The 22,977-nt window shown below is 43.9% G+C and overlaps 1 long non-coding RNA gene across 1 annotated transcript in view; it reads right to left on the bottom strand.

Moving 5' to 3' along the window:
* LOC146871950 (uncharacterized) overlaps nt 1-12,603 on the bottom strand; it is a 130,984-nt gene extending 118,381 nt beyond the window's left edge. Inside the window, exon 1 of the long non-coding RNA XR_014959632.1 lies at nt 12,494-12,603. This is a non-coding gene — a long non-coding RNA (uncharacterized LOC146871950). The remainder of the gene's footprint in view (nt 1-12,493) is intronic.
* Nucleotides 12,604-22,977: the final 10,374 nt, after the last annotated feature.

Here is a 22,977-nt window from a genome sequence, read left to right as displayed (position 1 = left end):
GAACATGTTGCTAAATTAGCAATCACTAATTATACTATACAAAATATAAATAAAAAATCAGAAATTAAACCCAAATAAATGAAAGAACAATTAATCAATTAAAACATTACATAATAACCATTTCAAGGTCCAGGTTCAAGATGGTTGTCATTGGGTCGTTTGAGTGCATGGTCAGTCGTAGGGTGATCTCGTGGATTATGGCGATGCCTCCTCCTGGTCAGCCGGTGCAGTCCTTGCAGGTGTTTTTGTAGCCGTCAGGGATGGTGATGGCGATGTCCGGTCCGGATCAGAGGTTGATCAAGGTTTCCGTGAAGAAGGTGATGTCGGGAGAGGCGACGTCGAGGTGGTCTGTGGCGGATTTGTGGAGGGATTGCACATTGAAGAGGATGTAGTTGAGTCGGTCGAGTGTGCTGTTGGTCGGTTGGGCGACAAGAGGATCTGGCATGCTGGCATAGGTGAGGATGTGGCTGCAGTTCTGGCAGTAGAAGGGTCCTTGGGTCTTCTTCAGTGATGCGAGGTGGCAGGCAGTATGGCGTCCTGAGTTGTGGGCGAGGAGGGTGCTGGCGTCATAGCGGTGGAAGGTCCGAGAACCAGGATACCAGGCGCTGTGGATGGTCCACGCACGGACCTGTTTTTGGCACGCCAGCAGCTGCCATTCAGTTGTGCTGAGGGGCTAAACAGCTGGGTGGCAGGAAATGTGGGAGCGGGAAGGGTCACTGGAGAGGGCGAGCCATGGGATTACCACAACAGGGACGAGGTTGAAAAACAAACAGAAGAAAAAGGTAAAAAAGGATAAAGCTGAATAAAGGCTCTAAGGCAGAAATCAGAAAAGAGAGGCAGAGGGACAGCCCAGCAGCAGAGCAGTGATGCTCTACCACTAGACCACCAGATATGAGGAACAGGCAGGGGCCTGCGGGTGGACGTGGGCCTCGACCAAGGGTCAGCAGCAGCAACAGGGGCAGCAGCAGCTACCAGGCAAAGCTTCGCTGTGAATGGAGCAAGTCCTCTAGAAAGTCGGTGTTTGCTACTTCCACTCCAATCTAAGTAACAGTAGGGAAAGTGTTGGATTTCAGAGGGGTTCAAATGGCCATTTCAACCCCAGTCTAAACAACAGTAGGGAAGGTGTTGAACCTCTGAGGGGGTCAAATTTACTATTCCCATTCCACCCTAAGCAAAAGCAGGGAAAGTGCTGAATTTCGGAGAGGTTAGATTGACTACTCCCACTGCAATGTAAGCAACAGCTGGGAAAGTGTTGGACTTCAGAGGGATTAGATTTGCTATTCCCACCCCAATATATACAAAACCGAAGGAAAAGTATTGGACTTAAAAGGGGTTATATTTACTATTCTCACTCCATCCTAGCAACAGTAGGGAAAGTTTTGGATTTTGTAAGGGTTATATTAACTATCCCCGCCCCAATTAAGCAATAATAAGGAAAGCATAGGAATTGGGTGGGCTAGATTTACTGTTCCCACCCCAATTTAAGCAACAGTAGAGAAAGTGCTGTACTTCAGAAAGGTTACATATACCATTACAATACAGTCATTAAAAAAAATATTTAAATACCGAAAACATAAAATGATTAACCATAGTTAAACTAGAAAATACATATTGTATAAATGTAAATAAAATGCACAATGTATTATAAATAGACTAAATAAATGAATCATTAAATGAAATAATTAAATAAACATATGTAAAACTAATTTCTCTCGCTACTGAAAAAACCGCAAACACCAAGAAGATAAATTAAAATATAAATAAAATGATAACATTTAAATAAATGAAACATATAAAAATAATGAATATAATATACACTTGCTGATATATAATACAAATTGTTTCTTGCATATTCCAAATAAAACATTTTTTTCATTTTAAATATTCAATGAAAAAAAGATGATTTATAAATAAAGAAAACTATTTTCATTTAATTTCTCACCCTATTCCCCTACAAACTGAACATGCTGCTAAATTAGGTATAACTAATTATACAATTCAAAATAAATAAATTAAAAATCTGAAATTACACCCAAATAAATGAAAGAAGAATTAAACAATTAAAACATTATATACCGATCATTTATATATTGATTTTACCTTACATTACTTAACATTAAAAAACAATTAGTTAAAATGTTATTAACCTCCCACCATATTCCCCCGAAAAACCCAATATCCCACTACTAAATTATAAACTACTTAAAATAGGTATTTGTATATCACACATACACTCTTAGGCACCTTAGCACGAACAGATGTTTATTGTTACCCAACGGTACTCATTTTATCGACCTCAGATGGTTGAAAGACTGAGTGGACCCACCGGGATTTGAACCTATGATCATGAGATTGAACACAGGGCCCTGAAGTGGACACATTATTCCAATGAGCCACCTGATCCATCTAATTATCTTTTAAAAATTCAATTACACATTTAAAAATGCAAATTATATTTAAAGAAATAAAATGTTACTAATATTATAAGTATATACATATATTTAATAAAAAACAATGTTTATTACAAGTATACTAAAGTCCACAATATTAATTACAATTTTCTTCATTATCAAATTGTATACAATAAAACTTGCATTCTTAATTTTGATATTCTGTTACACTATATTTTTGCACTGGTGATATTTTTGACAACATATTTATGTCACATGATATTTTGGAATCCATATTTGTTTCATTCACCATATTGAACATGTGCCCATTTTGAAAATGTCCCTTTTTTCATGTAAAGTGTAGTTACAGAACTATTAGTCATTTTTTCCACTCCGGCATAAAGGGACCACAAACCTAATTGCAAAATGCGTAGCTTATTTATGAGCCCCTTGTTACACTTTTGCCCCGCTGTTGCGTCACTATTTGTGAGGGTGCAGCAGCATAAAATATGTGCCATGTTGCACCATATTTACAAAGTGACGCATCTAAGCAGATGCGTCACTTTATAAAGCCCTGTGCCACATTATACCTGCGTCGGGTATAATGTATGTAGGGTGGGTGTTCCCCCGCAAAAAGCTTAGTTGAAGTGGCACAGTGAAGTCTATCAAATTTCACTGTGCCACTTCTAGGACGCAACTGTGTCACAACCTTATGTCTGCCTCATAGCAGGCATAAGGGTGACACAGTGCAATGGGAATAGGCTTCCCCCATTCATTGCTGAAGTTGCATCATGCTTATGACACAACTCCAGCAATGCGTGGGTTTCACGCTGACAGATATGTCAGTATTCCTGACGTATCTGTCATTCCATGCGACATGGTACACCGTACAATAAATGCGGCACATCCATCATGTCACAAGGAGGGCACACTGAAAAGTGTTGCATCACTGCTTTCACGCAGCGATGCAACACTATTCATAAATTAGGTCCTAGTGTTTAAGACTGTATATATAAAATTCCCACTACCAAAAACAAGTTTTTCAACTTTGTGGAGGACTCCTGTCTTTAACATTGGCACAAATCTAAGGTTTCTTTTCTCACAAAAACAGCTAGTGCATGAATATCAACTTGTCCTTCTCTATTCCTGAACAAAGGATTTACCGGCTCCTTTTAGGAAGCCTAGTTTTATACCTCACACACACACCGAAGTACAACATTTAGGCTCATTACTCAAAAAGATTTTTGTTAACAGTGTGAAAGAATCCTGTAATTAAAGTAGGCACATTCTGAGGTTTTTATTTCCATGAAATAGACAGCTGTATGTCAGCCAAAGTGACTTTCTCTATACCAGCTCAGTTCACGAATACAATTTGTAAGACTGTTGTATATGATTTGCCTTTCAAATAACACAACCATCAAAGCTGAGGAAGTCCCTTGTAGCTGACATGGGCACTTTTGAGAATGCCTAAGCCTTGTTTAAGAATTTCTATTTTACACTCCAAATATAAAAGGCTGAACAAATAGATGTTTCAACGTTGTGAAAGTTTCCCATGTTTCACCTGGGCACATTTTGAGAATGTATCTTCCCATAAAAAGGCGGATGTATCACTGCCAACTTGATTTTTTTCTACTCTTGCACAAAGGACTGCTAGCTCCATTCTGGAAATTCACTTACAGAATGTGTGTTCCTAAACACAGTAAATGTTTGAAGTTTGTTAAACAAGGTATGTGTGCACATATACCTTGTATATGTGTGTTTCGGCTTTCAGGAATCCTTTTTCAATCATATATATATATATATATATATCTATATATATATATATATATCTATATCTCAATCTGGGTTTTGTGGATTCCGGAGTGCTTCCCAATCGCCAGTGGTGCTGGTTTGAGGCGATGCCACCTCACGCCTCTAACAATCGAAAAATCCCACTTCTCACATGAAGAATATGCTTTGTGAGGAGAGGATCATTTCATTCTTGAATTATAGAGACAAAAAATATAAGGATGTGCCAGTTCTATAAATGTATCTCTCTATTGTATTAATCCTAAAGTGTCAGAACAAATCAGTATGGGGAGTTTATGGCAATCAGAAATACAGTTTTATCTTCTTAATGGAGACTAGAGTTGATAAGATGGGGGCTAGAAAACAAAATGAGAACTCAGATACTTGGATTTTTAAGGAAGTGTGAACCTTCCTGGATGAACACAGGTTAAATCAGTTAATGCTGCATTTGAAGTGGGATTCGTAGATATGGGATAATTCCAGTCTATCATAGTGGGGGTTTGAGTACCACTATTATCACATCATATCATCTCATGTGCGTATATAAAGTGCACATTCACACCTGAGCGTATCTTGTTGCTGAATACCATGGGGCAGATTTACAAGCCCCTTGCGCCTCTTTTACACCGCCGTCGGTCACTTTTGTGACGCAGCGGCGGTGCAAAACCAGCGCCATGCTGCGGGGTATGTACAACGTGACGCATCTGGGAGATGCGTCACGTTGTAAAGCCCTGCACCAGGAGTAGGCGTTCCTGCGCAGGGGGGGGGCGTTCCGTCTCAGGTATGCCTCCTAAAAGTGGCTGAGTGAAATCTACATGATTTCACTCAGTAACTTTTGAGCCCATGCTGCGTCAAAACCCTGCGCCTGCTTGAAGAAGGCGTAAGGATTGACGCAGCATTTCAAAGATAGGGCACCCCGGAGCCTTGCTGGAGCTGCGTCGCGCTTGTGACGCAACTCCAGCAATGCACTTCCTTTACGTCACAGATGCGTCACGCATATGTCCGTTTTTGCCCCATGGTGCGCCGCATTATAAATGCGGCACATCCATGATGGCGGAGCCGTGGCGCACAATAACTGGTGCATCCCTGCTGATATGCAGGGATGCGACAGTTATTGTAAATCTGACCCATATGTTTTTTGTTATCCAAGTAAATAGTACTTACTCTATAGACCTTCGAAGGAAAAAAGGCTGAGTGGTAGCACCAGGATTCAAACATGCGAGAGAGTGGTCAACACATATCCCTCAAGTGGATTCCTTAAATTAATAGGCCACCAGACCAATATGATCTGTAGGGGTTCTTCAACATACCTATCATTACACATATCACTGTGGAGACTTGAATATGACTGCAATCACACATTATCATTGTGGGGACTTAAACATCAATGCAATCGCACAATATCTCTGTGAGGACTTGTACATGACTAAAATCATGCACTATCTCTGTGTGCTATCCCTTTGCATCCTATTAATCACAGACTATCTCTGTGGGACCTGGGCATGTCTGTCTATCACACACATTCTCTTTGGCAACCATGGTAATACTATAGTCACACACCATCTCTGTGGGGACCTCGACATCTCTATAGTCACACACTACCTCAAAGGGGACCTGGGCATGTCTATAATCACACACTATCTCTGTGGGGCCCTGGGCATGTCTATAATAACACACTATCTCTGTGGGGACCTGGACATCTCTATAATCACACACTATCTCTGTGGGGACCTGGTCATGTCTATAATCACACACTATCTCTGTGGGGACCTGGACATCTCTATAATCACACACTATCTCTGTGGGGACCTGGGCATGACTATAATCACACACTATCTCTGTGGGGACCTTAACACCTCTATAATCACACACTATCTCTGTGGGGACCTGGGCATGTCTATAATCACACACATTCTCTTTGGCGACCGTGGTAATACTATAGTCACACACCATCTCTGTGGGGACTTGAGCATTCCTGTAATTACACGCAAGCTCTCTTTTGGCTTGTACATCATCAGCTTCGCATTCTCTGTATGGGGCTTTGTGAATACTAAAAAATAGTAAAGTTAGACTTTTGGTTTAAGTTTACATTGTTAAAACTGGAAAGTAGAAAAGTTAGATTTTTTGTCTTAGTTTACCATTGTGAATCGGACCCTATTTTAATGAGGACTTAAACACAATCATCTTCATGCACTATCTCTGTGAGGACTTAAACATGACTATAATAACACACTATCTTTGTGGGGGCTTGAACATCACTATAAAAACATACCATCTCTGTTGGGACTTGAGCATTCCTGTAACTAAACGCAAGCTCTGTTTCCACTTTAAGCACCAGGGGTGCCATGAGACACATGGTCAAGACTTAGTTGCATATAGCTGGGTCTGAACTGGGGTGGCGAAGTGAGCTAAAGAACAATGATGGATTCAATCCAGATCTGTGACTGGGGGTGAGTGACTGAAAAGTTTCAGCACTCCGTCCATCATCTCCCTGCAAACGCTTTGTTTGCTTTAAGTTGGCAGTGTATGCCCAGATGTTGGTCCCTTGCTCACTTTGCCACTGGATTCAATCTAGCCTGGCTGATGAGGGGGTTTTACCCCGAAACCAGTCCCAGGATGCTTGTTTCCGGTCCAGGGAAGACCTTGTTTGGCAGTTCAGGCTGGACTGTTCCCATGAGTCACAGGGTCAAGACTGATTTGAATATAGCTGGGTCTGAACTGGGGTGGCGAATTGTGCTAAAGAACGATAGTTGATTCAACCCAGATCTGCGACTGGAGGTGAGTGACTGGAAGGTTTCAGCACTCCATCCATCATCTCCCTGTGCTTGCTTTGACTTGAACATCATCAGCTTCACAATCTCTGATGAGGCTTCGTGAATATTGAAAAGTAGTAAAGTTTTATTTTTGGTCTAAATTTACCTTTGTGAACACTAAAAAGTAGTAAAGTTAGACTTTGTCTAAGTTTACCTTTGTGAATCGGGCCCGTTTTTAATGAGGACTTAAACACAATCACCTTCATGCACTATCTCTGTGGGGACTTAAACATCGCTATAAAAACACACTATCTTTGTGGGGATTTGAACAACACTGTAATAACGCACTATCTTTGTGGGGACTTGAACATCTCTATGATAACACACTATCTCTGTGGGGACTTCAACATTGCTATAATAACATACCATCTTTTTGGGGATCATGCCTATAATTACACACAGCCTTTGTGTGGACTTGAACATTATTAGCTACACACTCTTTATAATGGGATTTAAGCTTTGAATGTACACACTATTTCTATGGAGACTTAAACACAATGATCTTCACCCACTATCTATGTGGGGACTTGAACATCTATTTTGGCAAAAATGTGAGCAGCTAATGAAGCTCCGCGTTCCACTTGACCATATGTGTTAGTTCCCTTATCTCCTAAGATGTTTTTAAGCACTAATAAATAGGTTGAATACAGCTTTAAGTGTCTTTCTTTAAGCATGATATGATATTTTCTGGCACATTAACATAATCTGTCTGTAATGTACTCACCTAGTATATATGCAGAAATTCATATATGAATATATTATAATGCTGTTTGTGTATATTGTTGATAAAATAAACATTTAGCCATGTGCCTTTGACTGTATTCAATCACAAATAGTGTTACCGACTAAGTCCCCACAAGGATGGTAGCACATGTTCAAGTCCCCACAAGGATGGTGCAGTGCGCATGATTAAATAACAATATATTTGCAAATTTGAAGCAGGATCCTGTATCATGAATTTTTTCTTAACATTCTTCTGTTATTAGTGTGTTTTAAAAACATTGGGAAAGGTTAGTCCCCACAAGGCAGGTATTCACACATAGTCCCCACAAGAGGGGGGGGAGGGTGTGTGTGTGTGTGTGTGTGTGTGTGTGTGTGTGTGTGTGTGTGTGTGTGTGTGTGTGTGTGTGTGTGTGTGTGTGTGTGTGTGTGTGTGTGTGTGTGTGTGTGTGTGTGTGTGTGTGTGTGTGTGTGTGTGTGTGTGTGTGTGTGTGTGTGTGTGTGTGTGTGTGTGTGTGTGTGTGTGTGTGTGTGTGTGTGTGTGTGTGTGTGTGTGTGTGTGTGTGTGTGTGTGTGTGTGTGTGTGTGTGTGTGTGTGTGTGTGTGTGTGTGTGTGTGTGTGAGTGTCAGAGTGTCAGAGTGTCAGAGTGTCAGAGTGTCAGAGTGTCAGAGTGTCAGAGTGTCAGAGTGTCAGATCTCGCCTGCCTGCGAGTGCACCATTACAGTGCCGGTGAAGCAGCCAGACGCTGCTTCTGTTTCGTGTTTCTATTGGAAGAACCCTAAAAGTAAATACGGCATTATTGACTATGCTTGCGAGGCTGCAGTCTGCGGAGGCCCTGAGCGGTGGGCGTGGAAGATAATTGCTATACATGAAAACGAAACAGGAAGGTACCAACATTAAAATTATTTCGAGCCATAGTCTCTTCCATGCACCCTTTAAAACATAGACCTCTTTATAGTCTGTTGTCAATTGTATTCTGTGCTGTTTGGGATTTGACAGCTACATCATTGTGCATTACCTTCATGTTAGGGAGCAGAAGGCACTGTTGTATGTTGGGAACATTATTTTAAGGGGTACCAATTGGGTAAGAAATGTTTGGTTTATGCCCATTTACAATGCACTTGTGAGAGTAAATCCCTTTCCAGAGACTTGTCCCTTCTCCATCTCTCCTTTTACTCCTCACAAGCCTCTTCTTACTACTATGATCTCCCTAATAGCCCTTTCTAGATTTGTCCCTACTCTATCCCTCCCTCGACCCATCCCAAACCTCATTTTACTACGACTTCCTAAATAACACTTCATAGATGCTTCCCTCTTCTATCCCTCCATTAGCCCATTCAATGCAACTAACAGCCTCACATGTCCATTGCTCAAATTAACATATATTTCTCTATATTAACACACCACTAATATTTTTTGGGTTCCGGAGTAGCATGCTACTCACCGAATAGTGCTTTGATGCCTCGTCTGGGGTGGAAGCGCTATATAAATACAATTACAATATTGGGCATATTACAGGACTGAATGATGTGCATAAATCAGTTACAGGTTGTGCATATGCAATTGAGGTGCATATTGTGCCTCTTGCAGAGTCCAATATATTCTTCATGTGATCGATGCCTTCATAGTGGGCTTGTATCTCTGAGCTCTATGATGTCATATATCATACTGTCTTTTAGTAATAGACTGGTCTGGGGCAGTTTAGGTCAAGCCTGGGGAAACTTAAAATACGACAGAAGTAGATAGTCATATCAGAATTAATTTGGAGTCAGATCTTTAATGGTCAAAAAAAGTTCATTATCTTTGGTTCCAAAAGTCATGACATCCAGTCTCTTTTGCGGCTTTGCCTTGATTTTTATTAAGATATACTTTCCAAGGGGCTTGAAAACCAACAAGTATCAAGTCAATCATCATATTACCAAGGTAGGAATTCAGATCGTGCGGGTATTACATGTGGCTTTCAGCTTTGCCAGGTGAGGATGTGGGTGGAGCCAATAGAGTAAGTGGGTGGAGTCAGTGAAGGGAGTGGGTGGGGCCAATATAAGTGGGTGTGGTCTGCTTCAAAAATTTGAGCACCTGGACTTCATATTTTACAAATTAAGCACTGGACACAAGGGCACATGAATTCAAACTAAATCCCATTGCTTCCTTAATTCAGCCCTAAAAGCATTAGTGCTACATATATGGCAGAGCCATTGTCTTAATAAGAGCTGACATATACCATTATTATTCAATCTGTTCAGATGAGTGAACAAAAACTTGCTTTTGCAAAAAAAAGCAAGCAAAACCTCTTTCTGTCCCTGCCCTGCCATTTCGCCTTTCAAATGTCGAAATGTCAAAGCAAATGTTGCGTTGAGCCCTGCTTCTAAATGTAGAACTTCGACCTTTAACCTATTCACAGCTGTTCCATCTTGAGTGCAAGGTTTTCATGCAGTTTTACAAATTCAAAGTGACCCTGGAGACTGAGAGCTCAACAGCAAAACCCACTCCATTCCTGTCTACCAGCAATTCAGAGGTAAGCTTAATAACTTCTGCCAGATTTTTTGTACATATTTATATTTGTAAGCAGTGTACCGAGTGCTTGTCTAGCAGTATAGATGTCAGCTATTCATTCTATGCTTACATATGTGCATTTACTGTAGCCTGAGGCAGTTTAAAAGCTGCTCTGATTGGAATAACCTCTTTTAAATAGTGAATTTTACTCAATTTCGACTTTGATGTTTGGGGCACTTAAAAATGAATATCCTACAATGTTTTTGCATAATAGTCATCACCAGAATGTCCCCTACATATCCCAGAGATGTGGCATCAGAAAGGTATAATGTATACCCTTATAAAAATGAGTTTTGTACGCCTGGGTAAAGTGACATTTCACATGTAAGTGACCCCCTATTGCTGTATAGCATGGCTTAAATTCAATTTGGATGCTAGGAGGTCACAGCATCATTATTAGGCATTATAAATATTAAAAAACAAATTTAATGCACCTATTTTAAATAAAAAAAATTATATAATCAAAATATATATTTTTTTTTAATAAATCCAATCATTTTGATGAGTCCACATATGAAAAGCAAGCTGCATCCCTTGCCTATCATATTTAAACGCATTCATTCATAGCCCTAAGAACAGAAACCTAATTTGAAAGTCTGCGCCACTTTTAAAGGACAGTCATGATAATTTAACATCAAAAACCACTCTTATCCTTATTTAAAAAGGCATTAAGAAAAGAAATCCCTACTGTCGTTCTGTAATGTATTCAGGTCTGCAACAACCAACTCACTCAGATAATGTGAATGCCTGTTAATACCTAATACAGAAGGATAAATGCTGTGACATTTTGTATCCTAATTTTATCTATTGCAAAACACACAATTTCGTTTTTTGAAGCTTTTTTTATTCCTATTAAATGTGGATTCTAATTTTATCTTTAACATTGTGGCAATTTGCACACATGTATAGTGTCTTACTCTGTCAATTTAATGATAGCGTGCAGCTATTTAGCATATATTATATAATTCATTGCTGGATTCTTTTAAAATGTATTTTATTTTAATGATATTTGGCATAACAGAATGATGACAAAAAAAAACATTGAGCTCATTCCAGACATTTTCAAAACGGTGTCATACACATAATACAGGGCACTTAAGGCTAGCCATTCTTGCACCAAGAGCGCAATCGCTACTTACAAGTACCACTAATGACAAACCACAGACATTTAAACACACATTTAACCCAGAGATCAACACTTAGGACAGAAACAAAAGAGAGCCCACAGACTGTACTTAAACCAAACCATTTGTAAATATTAGTTGTAAGTCATATTCACTAGATTTGGCTGGATAAACACCAAGAAAAAAAAACGCTCTGCATATCACCACTTATGAATGTTACTAAGTGCACAGACCAGGATCCTTTCTATGTACATATTTAGTTCCTCGGGGTACTAGTCACCAAAGAAGAAATACTTTTTTATACCTAAACCTAGTTAAGTGTTCCCTCTAGGGGAGCCGGCTAATTATATACAAGTTTAAAATGGTACATCCAAGAAAGCAACACATTCATAAATTCACCTGGGGGAAAACAAAAAGACCATCACGCATTTGCTTACAATGAACTGCTTTGTTCTTCAGCTCTAATGCTTTCACTTAAATGTTCTTTCGTTGTTCTTTTTCAATCAAGGCTTGCTCACGCTTCATTCGTTCACGCACTTCTTTCTCCCACATTCGTACACAATCAAACATCTCTTGCCTAGTCTTTCGCTTAAACATACATTGTTCCACATACTCAATCTTTCGTAAATCAAATGACCCATACATAGGCCAACGCAACTCAGGATCCTTACGAGTGTATTTATTCCATAATGCGCTGTACATTATAGAAGAAAGACCATACTTAATATACATATCCCTATTAGGCGTCCCCTCCGGGGGGCCGGTTGTGCTTCATCTAGTCTCAAATTGGTACCACTACAAAAGCAACACATCCTATGAAGTGTGCTAAAAACAGGCATGCCAAAAATAGTGCAGAATATGCAGTATTATAATCAAAGTAGCACTTAAGGTACCTTTAGTACGATGTGCCGTTCAAATCAATTCAGTTAGAGAAAATTCTCCTCATTACCTGCCTATATAAATTGCAATCCATATATAAATCTCATAACAAACCAAGTTGGCCAACACCAATTCCAAAATCCAAAAGCCACAGTAAGTGTTACTAAACTACCTTACCAACCCAGGCATCAAAACCAACAGCAAGCACCACAGAAGGACACTTACCAATCACTTGGTGTCCAGGTTCCAACTGCCAAGTTCTAAAATCGACCAAATGGTCACTGCACGGCGAATCAACAGAAGAGATCTCAGTCGAGGACCGGCATCACCTGGATGGTCAGATCAGAACGAAAGGAAAAACGCCGTGGTTGCCAAGACTCGGGTCTCATCGGGCAGCGATCGCGTCCAGAGCGAGATTCCAATCCTTCGTCGCGACCAATCCTTTGGGCATCCGAGTCACCGATGAGCCCCAGTAGTTGGGTGCCAATTTGTTGATGGTGACGTCAGCTAGGCCTACCAGTGCAAGGGGTTCACCCTTCTCTGCACAGAGTCCTCAGACCAATAGGAAGAAGTTGGCACAGAAACTGGAATAGAAAATACAAAGTTTAATAAACCTCATGAGGTGGAACTACATTCACACAGCACCCTTCGGTGTTGAGTGAAGTAGCACACTGAACAGAAGAAGCATGGTCCTTTTATACCCACACAGGGGCTGAAAAAGGCGGTACAAGTACACATGAGAAGAGTTATGCACATAGATGGTCATACAGAAACTGCACAGTCAACAAGTAGGAGGAGTAATAAGTTGCTGACATCAGTTAGAACAGCCTGACAGTTCTATACTAGGAACAGGTGCACTCTACTAGCTAAGCACATCTGCGCATGTGCAAGACTCTGGGAGAGGGAAACAGCGAATGTCCAGCACATAGCTAACTAAAATGGCTGCCAAGTACAAAATGGCTTTCAGCTCATGCTAAGAGATTAATGCAATCTTCAACAAAGGCGTCTGGGGGGTGGAGTGTCTCGTTACCGGGACCGCTGCACGTGCCGCTGCCTCACCCCCAGGGATCAGGCGCTTCTTACCTAGGGGGGGGCGTAGGGTGTTCGCCGTGTCGCCCCTCCGATCTCCGTACTGCCGTAGCTCCGGTGCTCGCGGCTAACTGCGGGCGGCGGCTACTGCCGGTGCTGCTGCTCCACTCCCGTCCGTTTGCGTTAAAGGGTCACATGACCATCGGCAGTGGGGCCCCTTGTGCAGCAGCAGCTCCTCTCCCACCGGGAGACCGGGCTGGCGGCGAGAGGCTGTGGCGGCAATCACCCCTCCCCCTCCTCTAGCGGCACCATCCCCGCCAGCAGCGCACTCACAACACATACCGCCTGCACTCAGCCCGTGTGGCGATCACACGAGGCGCCCTCTCAGCCGCGCTCACCGGTTTAAACCCCATACACGCCCTTCAGAATAGAAGACCTATTAAGCCACAGGCCCGAGTGTGAACTTTAATTAGAAAATACAATTAAAATGTAATTTACCATTTTGTTGTGGTGGTTTTTTTTTTGTTTTAAATTTATTTTTTAGGTGGGCAATATTAGTTTATAGACTCATGGGGAAACTTGATACCAGGTTGCACGTAGGAAATGGCTCCATGTTAGTCTCACGTATTCTTGATCGCACTGGTGTAACTTTTCTCTTTAACTTGGGTATTTATGTGTACGTTCAGTGGTGCGGTCTTCAACAACTTTATTCACTTCGAAAGCTTGTGATATATAGACTATTTTTTTTCCGCATCTGTTTTGCTCCCAGTGGTTGACGGGCACACCACGTGTTTCATTTTTTTTCTTATTTTTTTTCTTTCATTTAACCGTTCTCCGGTTTCGTTATGTTGTGCTGGAAATTAAAAGTGCATTTTGCCTACTAAATGCTCAGACTTTAAGCGTGTCTTGACAACAAGGTCAGTCGGCCTTTTTGAAAGGAGAAAGGGCTTCTGTCGCAAACCAGATGAGCTGGAACTCTTTTGGCTAACATCCAGATGGGCGTTTGCGACGGCAAAGACATATTGGAGAACACTCGTAGTGAGTTCTTATAGTAGTTTTTTATGTTCTATTAGTAGTCAATCGGTTTGGTTGCATAAAGATGCAGTACCAGAAGACCTGTCGAATTGGGGTACAATTTCATTTACATTACATTTTTTTGCAGTTCTATACTACACGAACTGGACCCAAAGGTAATGGGGCGCTTTATATGCGCACCAACACACACAGATGTTCAAATTGTGTTCGGTGGGCACGAGGAAATTAAGGAATTTGCCCAGAATCACAGGATGTGGAGTCGACGCCCAGACGGCAACCTGCTCCAAAGTCGGCGGCTCTAGCCATTACGCCACAACACTCACAAGAACGAAAGTGTTTTTTATATTCCGTACAACAACGGTATAGTTGTTGCTCATTTATCTTATGCAAATAACCATTGACAAAGCCAATTGGCCTGGCTTGTTCAAATGTGTGTCTGGATGAATGAATGAAATAGTTGCACCTCTGACTGACAGTAACTAAACCATCGGCAGAAGCATGCTTTTCAAACATGCCCCGGGGGCAGCTTAAAGGGGTCATCCTGTGTTGAGAAAAGACAGTTCCTTTTACCCTCTTTGCATCGCTAAGTGTCACCCCTCAGCGTCCAGAATATGGCTTTGCTTGATGACTCTGGTCTCAACCAGACACCTACTGTGACGTCATTCACCGGGTGACCCCTATAAAGGAGGCCGATGGAAATTCTTTCTGCTTATGGAGCTGGCTTTCCTGTGCCCACGGGGTCTCCCCACAGCGCCCCTTAATGGAGGGCACCTCAGTGAAATAAGGATGTTCAAGTTGCGAGTGAGAAGCAATGAGAGTGCAGGTCTCGGAGATGCGAGGAGGTGCCTGGAAGGGATGTGTAAGCGCTGTGACGGACCAAGAAAAACAACCGTGCCGGGTCTATTTGTGTCGGGAGCAGCCTGGCTAATGGAGATTACACACCTCGAGCTGCAGGAGATCCAATTAGCGAGTATGGAGCCAAGCGGAGTCATTCATTAAAGGTGTGAAGGGGCGTGGCCCATCGAACTGAGAAGGGGCTCGTTTATTTGTGTGTGGGTTGCTATATGTGAGTGGTTCTGTGTGGTTGGCTCTGTGTGTGGGTGGCTTTGTGTGTATGGCTCTGTGTGTGGGTGCAAATGCAATAGGTCTCGCATTTGAGAGTGATTAAGCTATTGACATTGTAAATAACAATGCCGTTTCTTTAAATGTTTTAAATACAAAAACCTAAAGAAAAATAATGTCATGAGCAATGCCAATAGCTCTAACTTTAACAATGCCGAGACCATTGCATTGTAAATGCTTGTTTTTCACTTACTGCGCGCGCAAGCAAAATGCTTTTGAAAACTCGACTCATACATTTTAGGATACATTTTTTTTCTAAACCATTACTTAGAAAGCAAACACCAGGTGTCATCAAAGAGCGTGTCTAGGGTTACCGAAGATACGATAGCTGACGTACGCTCATATTGTCTCGAGATTATTAAAACTGTTATTTTATCTCCTTGAAAGCTGACTTTGCATTGCTACGCAGCCACAATTAATTATTTTTCACAGTGTCCAAGCTTCCTCTGGAGCGAGAAGAAAGCCCCTGATGGTGCTAGGTAGGGTGATGTCATGCTGGACAGAGAACCTGAGTGCTTATTCCATTTCAATTGCCACAATTGGCAAAATGTTAAAGCAATATTTACAAATTAAATGTGCGTGTAAAAGTATGAGGAGCAACACAGGAGATAATGATTTCGAATTTAGCTTTTGAATTAAATTGCACAAGATTAGGATAGCCATTTGTTTTGTTTTATTCGTTTTTTGCATGCCTGAACCTTTTGCCTTTATATTTGTTCCTGGAAACGCGAGTTTACGCTCAGTGTAGTTACATATGAAAAATAGAGCTGACCCAGTCTAGTGCAATCTCTTTTTCATGCACATAATTGCTTTACTGGCCCCTTATTATCGTGCACATGTCCTGCCTGGAGAATGGGAGGGGAGATCATGGTTAGCACACTCACACTTGCTTAGGACAACAGCAATGGGTGCATTGTACTGATTTCTTAGTTCCGGAAACTGATGGCACTCTATTTTGTGTTAATTTTGTAACTGCGCGCAAATATCTTTGTGCATGTGTTGGTTTGCATGTTTCCATCTTTATATATTACTGCCAAACTGTGTGTGTGAGTGTGTGTCTGTTCCTTTGCATGGCTCTGTGTTGGTGTGTGTATGTGTACTTTGCGTGGAGTGAGCTGCCTTCTGTGGTGTCTAGATGGTTGTCGTGGTCATAGAATGCTATTAATGACGCATTTTCTCCACGGATTACAGATTTTTCACATATCATGAACATACCTGATGACTCAATGACAGCCTTCTCTAGATTCTCCAGCATGCCGAGGTAGATTAGGGTTTTAGCAGGGTTGCACAATCAATGTTGCTCTAAAGATTATCATGAGCATGAATATTATAATGCCTTAATTGGTTGTTGTATCAGTGCTGTGTTTAACAAATATGGTAGTCATGACTGAAGATAATGTAATTTATTTTGCTTAGTCAGGATCATCAAAAACTGTCGCTCATTATGACGTGTTCAGAGTGGCCAAACATTAGCATTATCAACAAAAACAAGTATTGGCAAAGCCAATAGATATCAGCTCTGAAAGATCATGTTATTGGCTTTCCATTAAGATGCATGCCCACACATGGTCAGCAATTCTGCAAAGGGCTTTTATCAAAGAAAACCTAATTCAATATCCATAGTTGCCTTTTTTAACTTTACCTTTCTAAAATAGTGGAAAGCTATGTTAAAGTATTAATTGAACAGATAAAAAATAAGTATGTGCAGTGCCAGAAAGGTAATAGACAACACAGAAACACTTAATGTAGGAAAGTGGGTTTCTGTTGCGATAACCCCCCCCCCCCCCACACTTTTTGCCAGACTACTGATGCACTTTTACTTGGTGTGCCCAATCAGGTTCCCAGGGCCTGTGTTCCTTCCCCAAAACTAAACCCAATTGACATCTCTGGCCACAGGCCAGCCCCTGGTAAATGGCACCACAGGTACCCAGGGCACTGTGACCAGAGAAGGCCTCTAAGGGCTGCAGCGCTTGTTGTGCCACCCTTAGAGGCACTGTACCTTTACACACACACACTGCCTTTGCAGGCTGTGTGTTTTGGTGCAGAACAAAGTGAAGAGTCAACATGGCACACATCTCTGTGTACCATGCCTACAACGCACTGTCCTGGCATAGATCAGTCACCCCTCTAGCTGGGTGCACTATACCAGTGCTGAGGGTACAGGTGCATGAGCCCTGTACCCCTACAGTTTCTAAGTCCATTCTTAGAGATTGTAAGTGCAGTGCTGCCATTAAGAGTACAAGGTGCTGGGAGTTTGTCATTACGAACTCCACAGCAGCATAATGACTTCACTGAAAACTGAGAAGTTTGGTATCAAACCTCTCAGCACATTAAACCCACACTGATGCCAGTGTGGGATTTAATGAAAAATGCACACAGAGGGCATCTCAGAGATGCCCCCTGAAAACTAACCCACCTCTAGTGTCCGGACTGAGTGGCTGCTTAGGCTGCCATCAACAGACATGTTTCTGGACCCCTGGGTCGAGAGCCTGCTGCTCTCAGGGGCCTGAAACAATGCATATTCTGGGACGAGGTGCCAAGTCTCCTCCCCCAGGATGGGCAGGGTTCACGAAGGGGAAGATTCAAAGGCATGCCACCTTTGTGAGCTTCCCCAGACCACTTGCTGCTTTCAGCAACTGGTCCCCCCTGGTTCTAACCACCATTTTGGGCGGGAGAACCTGCGGGAAAAACAAGTGAGGGAGAGAGGTGTGCCCACCTCTGCCAACTCCACCCCTCAGGTGGGGGAGGCAAGGTGAAACACAGACAACTCCGAGTCCCTGCTATCTTGAGGATGGGGGGGACCCAACCAACCAGGGACAGGCTCCTGCCCCCCCTCCCACTGGAGGGTGGCACAATAGGGGGTGTAACCACCCCAGGGAAGGGACCCATTGGTCCCTGCCCTGTACCTACCTGTAGCGCCCCTTAATCTAGTATTTAGGGGGCACCCTGAACCTTGCTTCCTCAGATCCAGCCTGACAACAAGAAGAAAAGAAGAAGGACCGAAAAGCCGTGCAGCCAGCTAATAAGGGTTAGATGCCCACTGACTTGCCCCCAGCCCTACCAGCCTGTCTCCCCTTGAACCTGCTCCTGCGAAATTCCAGTGTGTCCTGCAGCCAGCAACCTCAAAAACCCCGGAGGACCTGCCTGCCTTCACTTCCAAAGACTGCTTCTCCCTTGAACACCGGATTTGTCCAACTGCAACCTCTGGCAGCAGCCGAAGACCGCGCATCCGCCCCACTCTGCACTCGCCATCCACGGCCCGAGCGGGCAAACACCACGAGGAGGTCACCCCGGCGATCCTGAACCAAGATCCGGCGACCCCTGACCTGCGTCAAGCCTCCAGCCGACGCCTGCAGCCTAAATCCAGAAGGCCCCCTTAACCGCGACCCGGAGCTGGTAATAACATCTGACCCCAAAAGGCACCCCTGCACCCGACACCCCACGGCAGTGTGTGCCCAAACCGACGGTGCCTAGCCAACCCCTAACTTCCCAACTTCCCTCTCGAAGTGGTGGTCGCACCCAAAAGTCCTTCGTCTCCCTGCCTGCAGTGCTTTTGCAAACCGGAGGTTCTCTATTGAAAACAGGGCACCCGACCTCGAAACAGCACCCTGCACCCAGCCACCCCAGTGCCGCTGAGGGTGTACCTTTTGTGCTACTGTGTTTCCCCATTTGCCCTGACCTAAACCCTAGGAGCTGTGTTCCCACAACTCAGTGGCCTGCTTGCCAGCAGCCACCAACCGGAGGGCCCTCTAGCCCCTGTTGGATAACATTGGGCCTCAACACTCTGCACCCGGCAGCCCTAGTGCCGCTGAGGGTGCAACAAGAGCGCATCACTGACCCCTGAGTCTAACCCCAGAACCCTAACTCCCACAGTCGATAACTTACCTGTGAACCGATACCCTGTTTTTCCTCCATAGGATAACATTGACAATTTTCTTCCAAAAAGTTTCTAAGTGTGGAGTTTTGAAATCTAAAAATATTCTTTAAAAATTGCATGAATAACCAAAACGTATTTAGTTACCTGTTTGCAGGAAATGTCCCAGTGCTGAATCTAGGTATCCAGCACTGAGTTAGAAAAGTAACTTACCTGTAATTTACTGAAAAAACCTATTCATTTCAATGTACTGTATTTGCTAAGTGTTGCAACCTATTGCAACCCCTGTAAATCAAACTAAGTACAATTCCTGTTTGTTGGACATGGCCCTTTTTGCAAGGTCAGCCCTGAACGTTTTACCTTCCTCCTATATTTTTTCTGACCTGTTGTTGGCTGTTTTATGACTCTGGGCACTTTACCACTGCTGACCAGTGCTAAAGTGCATATGCTCTTCCTAATGTAAATTGATGTATACATTTGTGATTCCATGATTAGTTGGTTTGGTTTACCTGTCAGACCCTAGTACAGTGCACCAGGAGTGCCCAGGGCTTGTAAATCCAAATGCTGCTGGTCGGCTTGCAGCACTGGTTGTGCCACCCACAGATGCAGCCTGTAAAAGTGTGTCCAAGGTCTGCCATTGCAGAGCCTGCGTGCAGTCTGGTACTGTCATTCTGACTGGGCAAGTGCACCCACTTGCCAGTCCCTAAACCTTCCCTTTTCTTCATATCAGACACCCCTATGGTAGGCTCAAGGGCAGGGTGCATTGTAAGGATAAGGTAGGACATGCCCTGGTGTGTGTGGTATGTTTTAATAGTGAATGACAGCCATTTCTGTTTTTCACTATTGCACGGCTACCTGTTCTCCATAGGCCAGAATGGGCAGTTTGATTATTACATCCTATAATCCTAACTGACTCAGGGAACATGATAGAAATTCGAGTTTAGTATGCCTGAACTCAGAATGATAAAATACATTGTTTAGTGAAGTTGGTTTTAACATTCTGTGTTTGAAAATACCACTTTTAGAAAGTAGATATTTCCTTGTCTAACCATGCAAACCTGCCTCTGCTAGGCTGTGTATTCCTTGTCTGGCGTTTGAGTGACAGGGGCTGGGGAATCTCAGGGAGCTGGGGATTTCCCGGAGACAGGGTGAGTCAGCACAGGCCTGAATAGAGAGATCTCCATGTAGATGGGTGGGAGGAGTTGCACCTGGGACCTGAATAGGGCTGTGCTTTCCCTCCACAATGCTGGCTCCACCTCTGTGGTGCGTCTGATGTCTCTGCCCTGCACTCTGAAAGGAAAGGAGGAGTTAGGTAAACAAAGTGCTCCAGGACTGACCAGAATCGGTTTGAACAAGGCAAAGGCCCCTCTGCCCTCAGAGGACAAAGGATTTTGGGGTATAAGTATTGGGACCCTGATCCCAAAAATTTAGATCAATTTGGGAAACAAGAAGAAACTCTGCTGAGGAGAGGAACCAAGAAGAAAACTGCGGAGAGACTATCCCTGAAACTGAACTGGGGGATTGGCCTGCAGGGGTTGCCTACTGCCAAAGAGAGGAGAAAGGAACTGTGTGTGTACTTTTACTCAACTTGTGAAGGATCTCCAGGGGCTTGGAAAAGAGCTTGCCTCCTGCTGAAGTCTCAGGAACAACAGACTTCACCCCCAGTTCCCCAGAGTTCTTTGGAAGTGCCTGCTGCTGTTGTTGGGCCTTCTGAGGGACTGCGTGTCGCAAGGAGCTGGAAGCACGAATCAAGAAGGAGAAGCGTGCCGCCGGAGCTGTTGTCGTCGCATCACGTAAAGTGTGTCGTCGCTGCAGCTGTTGCATCGAGCGGAAGCATCTTGCATCATCCAGGAAGTGTCTCGCAACGCCGAAGAAGCGGGTCGCCATCGCAGCTGACACGTTGCACCGCATCAAGGGAAGAGTCTCGCATCGAAGAAGAAGCGTGTCGCCATCGCAACTATCGCAGTTGTCGCATTGCACCGCATCAAGAAAAGTGCCTCACATCCACGGAGAAGCGTGCTGCCGTCGTAGCTGTTGTCGTCGCATCGCGTAAAGGGGTGTCGCCGCTGCAGCATTGCATCGAGCGGAAGCGTCTCGCAACGTCGGAGAAGACTGTTGCTGCCAAGGCCGCTGTCGCATCGCGTAAAGTGTGTCGCTGCTGCAGCTGACGTATCGAATCGAGTCTTCTCGCAACATCGGAGAAGCGTGCCGCATCTGGAAGATCTTCACGTCTTTATTTCTTTGCACCAAAATCTTCAACACATCAACATCGTTGCAACACTTTTGTTGCCCTGCGTGTCGCATCTAAAAGGTACACTGACTTAAAGTGTCGCATTTAAGAACTAAAGAGAACTAAGCAAAATTCTACCATCTAAAGTAACAGTATTGTGTATTTTTGTTTTAATGGTCTTGTGGTAAATTTATATAAAGAATACTTATTTTTTTTTTATATAAAACCAGTGTGGTGTCTATTTGTAGTGTTGTCACTTGGTTACTGTATGTGTTCACAAATGCTTTACACACTGCCTCTGAGATAAGCCTGTCTGCTCGTGCCAAGCTACCAAGGGGGTGAGCAGGGGTTATTTTATGAGTGTACCCCCTTACCCTGACTAGAGGCAAGGGTCCCTATTTGTCACAAGTGCATACCTGGGTGCCGCTCGTGGAAGCCTTGTTGCCGTTTTTGGGGCTGTGAATTTGTGAACGACTGCGAGGACCAGCAGCCCAGTTCAGCACAGCTGCAGCCTCTTCCCTCACGATCCCGCCCCCCTGCCTGGACACTTTACTACGGCTCACGGCCCCCGCTTCGCGGGAGCCGCTCGTGGAAGCCTTGTTGCCGTTTTTGGGGCTGTGAATTCGTGAAGGACTGCGAGGACCAGCAGCCCAGTTCAGCACAGCTGCAGCCTCTTCCCTCACGCCCCCCTGCCTGGACACTTTACTACGGCTCGCGGCCCCCGCTTCGCGGGAGCTGCTCGTCGAAGCCTTGTTGCCGTTTTTGGGGCTGTGAATTCGTGAAGGACTGTGAGGACCGGCAGCCCAGTTCAGCACAGCTGCAGCCTCTTCCCTCACGCTCCCGCCCCCCTGCCTGGACACTTCATTACGGCTTGCGGCCCCCGCTTCGCGGGAGCTGCTCGTGGAAGCCTTGTTGCCGTTTTTGGGGCTGTGAATTCGTGAAGGACTGCGAGGACCAGCAGCCCAGTTCAGCACAGCTGCAGCCTCTTCCCTCACGCTCCCGCCCCCCTGCCTGGACGGATATAACGGCATCATACAAACACAACGCGGGACGCGCGCGAGCGAAGCCCGGGCCAAGGGACGGCCCGTTCTAGCCCGTTACAGACCGTGTGAGACCGGACCGGTCCATTCCTCCTGGTTTCCTGTTTAATTGAGGTATCTGTTCAAGACACTGTTATCCAAGGGACATATTATTGTTGTAGACATAGGACTATGGCGGGCATAGAGACAAGAAGTAAAGCACTTTCGTCCAGTACAATGATGGCGGGTACTTTGGACAGTTTCTTGATTAGAGCAAACTCTTTGATATCAAATGAGATCACTATTCTAGAACGACGGCTCTCTCAGGGTATAGACAACGTGAAAAGATCTTCATTGGGTCACATAGCGCATGCCAGAACACCTGATAGGTGCATTTCAC

Source organism: Triturus cristatus, chromosome 1_1, assembly GCF_964204655.1.
Source record: "Triturus cristatus chromosome 1_1, aTriCri1.1, whole genome shotgun sequence".
Classification (NCBI taxonomy): domain Eukaryota; kingdom Metazoa; phylum Chordata; class Amphibia; order Caudata; family Salamandridae; genus Triturus; species Triturus cristatus.
The sequence above is the reverse complement of the archived record's forward strand: the minus strand, read 5'-3'. Positions and strand labels throughout refer to the sequence as shown.